Below are 6,000 nucleotides of genomic sequence, written 5' to 3'. Positions count from 1 at the left end.
TCCATTGACTAACACTTTTCCCGTATGTGAACAGGCCAGCGGATTAGCGAGAGCACACCGCACCTCCTCCCACTTCACCCGCAGACCCCTTTGTTGGTTCGTAGTGCCTGCCGGCGCGTCTCAGGGTCCACCCGAACATGCCTTAGTTTATAGCCGCGGAACTCTGTATTAGGGACGCAAGCACACCTGGGTTCACACGAGCCCCGTTCTGACGCCCCCAAGCCAGTTTCTGCCCTAAAGTGTTCTATGATCTCCGCTAAGGCGGCAATATCCGTATATCCCCAGGCCGGCTGGGTGAGTTTTTCGGGGAGGCTTTTGAGTAATAAGGCACAGGCCACCTGCACTGCTATTTGGTGGCTGGTATTTTTATGAGGCTGTAACCAACCAACCACCTTACCCCATAAAGCCATGGCCTGCTTCTTAGCTAACTTGGCAGTATTAAATTTCCAGGCCATTATGGTTTCCACCTGCCAGCCTGGGTTTCTCCCACCTTTATTAAAGGACTTGCCCTTCGTGGGATAAGCTGGGGCAGTCCCCACACCCGGGAGGTCATAATAATCACCCGATGCGTTCCCTGACGTACCTGGCTCTAGCCTGTGGGTCCCGGAGCTATTATTCCCCGGACCTTTAACAGGATGATGGGTTGAGGTACATTCCAGTTTTCCCCAACACGCCCCGACTGACTCCCACTCGGCAACTCGGGAGCGGTACTTATCCATCTGATGATTTGTTGGTTTATAAACGTGTGTCAAGTCAAGGTTCACGTTCGCCTTCCGATCTCTCCAGGAGGCCATCATCCTGCCGACTACGCCACTGTAAAAGGAAGAGACTTGACACACATAAAAAAAGGTTTGGGGCAGCCACCCGTATAATATTCCTAGCTGCAAAGGATTTAGTTTTATGCAACAATGAAGTTGACTGTTGAGAGTCCAAGATTGAACTGCTGAAGGTTGTGAGAAATGGCGGTTTTAAATGGTCAGACAGGAAGTGATGTTTCAGGCACCGGAACCGGAAGTGGCATTCCTCTATGGGCCGGAACCGGAAGTGACATTTTCCTAGGCACCAGGGGCCTCATGTATAAACGGTGCATACGCACAGAAATGTTGCGTAAGAACTTTTCCACGTTCAAATCGCGATGTATAAAACCTACACTTGGCGTAAAGCTACGCACTTTTCCACGGTACCTCATGCCTTGTCGTACGCAAGTTCTCCGCTCGGTTTTGCAGACTGGCGGCACTCAGCGTCAAAGCAGTGCTACTGTTCCTGTGTGGTGAACCTATTCTTAGATCCACATCCATGACGGCGGCTTTATCAAATACACTGAAATTAACCGCATATCGTTCATGAATTTAAGGCACCTGATTGTAATCAACCTGTAATATAACGGTGCAGAGAATGGCCAAACTATTCCACTAGCATGGCTGCTTTAGCGTTGCTAGAGGACCTCGCAAATGGAAGGCTTAGAAAAGAACGCGTATTCCGAGATCATACTGATTTCTTGGCACATGATGATGACTGGCTTCTAAGTCGGTTTAGATTTCCAAGAGCAATCCTCTTGGAGCTGTGTGCTGAACTGGCGCTGGCTTTACAAAGGCAGACCGTAAGGAATTGTGCTCTACCTGCTCCTTTGCAAGTTTTGTCCACTCTCGGGTTTTTAGCCACAGGAGCTTTTCAGCGTGAACTGGATAACCGATCCGGTATTTCTCAGTCATCACTGAGTCGTGCCATGCCAGCTGTATGGGATGGTATTATCCGCTTGTCAAGCAGATATATAAGATTTCCGTACACTACAGTTGAACAGGCAAACATCAAAGCGCAATTTGCAGCAATGTCCGATTTTCCCAATGTAATCGGAGCGATCGACTGCACACACATTGCTATAAAGGCACCTTCACAGAATGAATTTGTGTATGTGAATAGAAAGCATTTTCACTCTATTAATGTGCAAGTCATCAGTGATGCGAAAATGCCTCACTAATGTTGTTGCGAGATGGCCTGGCTCAACTCATGATTCATTCATCCTGAGACATAGTAGTGTGGGGAACAAACTTGAAAATGGTGCTGTGCGTGATGGCTGGCTTCTCGGTAAGATAAGACATTCATTACCATTTTGGTTACAGTTGTATGTTATCTGTACGATGTAACCATATAACACAATTACTTAGGTGACTGTGGGTACCCGCTGAAGACGTGGCTCCTCACCCCTCTCGCCAACCCACTGACTGAACAAGAGCGACGTTATACTGACCTTCACTCACGGGTGGTAGAACGTACTATAGGGCAGCTTAAGGGCCGTTGGCGCTGCCTGGATAAGACTGGTGGAGTGCTGCTCTATAGTCCACACAAAGTCTGTCGCATCGTGCAAGCATGCACCATTCTACATAATATGGCACTCCTTCGTAACTTGCTGGTACCTGAAGAGATGCGGTATGATGAACCTGACCCTGGACCACCAAATGATCAGCCACACCGGACAGCATTACAATGTCGAATGGATGTAATAGACAGAATGTAAAAACAGGTAAGTGGATTCATCATTTATTTTCTTACCAAATACAGTTAATTTTTCGCTAATATCATGCAATACGTCCTTGATATTTCTTAGTTCATTGGCTACATCCCGTTGTGCACTGGCCACATCTCTCACCGCATTCACCAATGCATTTTGTGATTCTAGGACTGCATCAGTCAGTACACGGCCAGATGATCGTCCACCAGTTTCCGAAGCAGGTGTGTGAGCAGCCAGCGCCCGAAGATGTGGTCGGCACAGAAGCAGCACCAGCATCGCCCGGAACCATGTTCTCCTCATTTGGGTCAGCTTTTGTACTATTGTCTAGAAGTAAATAAACAGTAATTAATACCTGATTGTTTTGTCTTATAACTCATGCAAAGTTTTTACACGAGTATAGATAATGGTAATCAAAAAAGAAATAAAAACTCACCGGCACCTGCGGTGATGTCAGAATCTCCCTCACCCGCAGGTAGAATGCCGACAATGAGTGTGTCGCCAATTATTGCTGCAACTCGCTGTTCAAATGGTGTGAGCTCCGGGAGTTCAGTGCCTCCTCCAGTGGAGCTAACATGCAGACGATGAGCTGCCACTCTCCTTTTTAACTTTGATGTCTGACCACTTCTTTTTTAATTCGCTCACAGTACGATCTTCTGCCCCAGCACTCTTGACTGCGTCCGCCACGCTATGCCACTCCATCACTTTCCTTTTGTTGCTGATGCCGCTTCCTAGGTTGCCAAATAAAACATTTTTCCTGGCCCCTATTTCAGATAGCAGGACCTCCATTTCACAATCGCTGAAGTTTTTTTTTTTTGGTTTTTCCACGTGCTTTTGCCATTGTCTTGCTGAAGCGCTGATGGTAAGGGGCTATTTATATTGATTTGCATATTCAAAGAGGCGTAATTCTGGGAGGAGTTGGGGTGGGGCAGTAAGCTCGTGCACGTGTGCTAATTTCCACGCTGACTGGGATTTATGTAGCGAAAGAACGTGGAAGTTGGAGTACGCACAGATTCCTGCATCTGAAATTTTCTGTGTGTAAGCACATTTCAGCTTTTGTGCTTACGCCATGTTATAGTGCGAGTTCTACGCACGGCGTTATACATGAGGCCCCAGGACCGGAAGTGATGCTCTTCTAGGCGCCGGAACTGGAAGTGACGCTCTTGATTCAGAAAGGTTTTCCCGCGGCTGGTCTGCAGAGATAATAGGTGAAGGTTTAATGCACTCTGCCCAATACCCCCCTCCCCGGCCTGGCGTGGAATTACCTTTACTTGTTCCACACAACGTCCTCCTATGCGCATGTGTGTGACAATATATATATATATATATATATATGCTAGCAACACTCATGACAATAACAAAACAATTACATTGTCAATCATGTTACGTTATTATTAAAATGTTTCCTTTTCTTTTTACTTCTCCGTTGCCAAGCGTGGGTATTTTGCTATATATATATATATATATATATATATATATATATATATATTGTGAAGGATGGCCGGCCATTTATCTCGGCCAATACCCCCAAGCCGCCTGGTGGAGCCCTCCTTGCAGCGTGGAGGTCCCCAGAAGACCAGCAGGGCATCATGGACAATGGAGTTTTTATGCAAAGCCCTGCTGGATGCCGTGGGGGCCACAGGAGGGAGCTGCAGGGAGGACCAAGGGCTTCTTCGTGCCCTGTGACCCGGAGGTTCGTCACAGGAAGAGCGATGGACTTCCGGGTTGAAAAAAGGACTATTTACCCTGACCCGGAAGGAATAAGGACTTGTGGACTATTGGGCAGAAACACTTCCGGGTCAGGAAATATAAAAGGACTATGGGAGCTCCCAGACAAGGAGCTGAGTTGGGAGGCAGGGTGGCTAAGCGTCTGGGAGTGGAGGATTGGTTTATTAATTATTGTATTGTTTATTGAGAATTGTGGAGAGGAGTGTGCTTTGTGCACTTTATCATTATAATAAATATCATTATTGGACTTTTACCTGGTGTCTGACGTATAGTCTGAGGGTACAAGGGTGCGAGCGAGCCTGAATCTGTCACAATATATATATTCGCTTTATATATATATAGGTTCGCTTCCCGGGTCCTCCCTGTGTGGAGTTTGCATGTTCTCCCCGTGTCTGCGTGGGTTTCCTCCAGGCGCTCCGGTTTCCTCCCACAATCCAAAGGCATGCAGGTTAGGTGGATTGGCGATTCTAAATTGGCCCTAGTGTGTGTGTGTGTGTGTGTGTGTCCTGTGGTGGGTTGGCACCCTGCCCAGGATTGGTTCCTGCCTTGTGCCCTGTGTTGGCTGGGATTGGCTCCAGCAGACCCCCGTGACCCTGTATTTGGATTCAGCGGGTTGGAAAATGGATGGATGGATGGATGGATATAGATATGAGAACAACACTCATATCAATGACAAAACAATTACATTAACAATCATGTTACGTTATTTTTTACATTTTTCCTTTTCTTTTTCATAACTTCTTTAACAGACTACTTCTCCGCTGCGAAGCGCGGGTATTCTGCTACTATATATACAGGTATATTAGAAACTACAGATGTCATTTTGGCAAGTGGATTAGCAAATAGCCTAATTCTTACATATCATGAAATTACTTACAAATAATTACATGCATACACTGAGACATACTTACAGTACTTCCTCATCTTCCAATTGTAAGGATGAGTGTTTGTGTAACTGTGGTGTGAGAGTTAATTAAGATACAGATTTTTCTCCTGAAAACTTTGTTTTTTGTTTGCCACTAGGGAGCCATGTGGGAATTATTAAAGCTTTTTTTGCTTTTTGTTTTGCCTGCACAGGAGCAAAGTAGCTGAGTGTTTGGAAAAAGTTTTTTAAAAATGTTTACTTGCATTAATAGCTATTTGCACTTGTTCTGTTATTTGTATTCAAAACTAGCTTTGGTGAGGCAGGGCAGAAGGGAGTAGCTGAGTGGTAATTGAAACCAGCAAGTCTGTAAGTAAATAAGTGGCATCATAGCCATGAATACTTGAAGGTAACAGTGACTTCTTAGTGGGGAGAAGTTAAGGCATATAAAGAATAACTGGATAGACACTATATAGCACTCATTCGGGTAAGCGTTAATGCAGGTAGAAAGTGAGGGCACATGTGTTCGTTCATTAGTAAGCATGTATTCATTTTAAGTACAGGTAGGTCACTGACTTGTAACCAGTAAATGGAGGGGCTCTGCAGTACGCAGAAAGGCATCTAGTGGGGAAATGCCAGCCAGGTAAAAGCATCCCTACAAAACAGACAGTGAGTAAGTAAATAACTAGTCAGTAAATGAGTTTTCTTAGTAAGAAGGAGTAGTGTGTTAAAGATTTTACTGGATGGAACATTTATAAGCAGTCAGGAAAGCAGAGCAAATAAGAGGGTGACAGCAACAGCATAAGGGTTCATTACTTGAATAAGAGAAGCACAAGTGAAGCATAAATTAGTAAAATGGACATGGAAAAATAAACTTCAAAGAAATACAAACAGCAGGCAGTTG

This window comes from Polypterus senegalus, chromosome 6 (assembly GCF_016835505.1).
Source record: "Polypterus senegalus isolate Bchr_013 chromosome 6, ASM1683550v1, whole genome shotgun sequence".
Lineage (NCBI taxonomy): Eukaryota > Metazoa > Chordata > Cladistia > Polypteriformes > Polypteridae > Polypterus > Polypterus senegalus.
The sequence above is the reverse complement of the archived record's forward strand: the minus strand, read 5'-3'. Positions refer to the sequence as shown.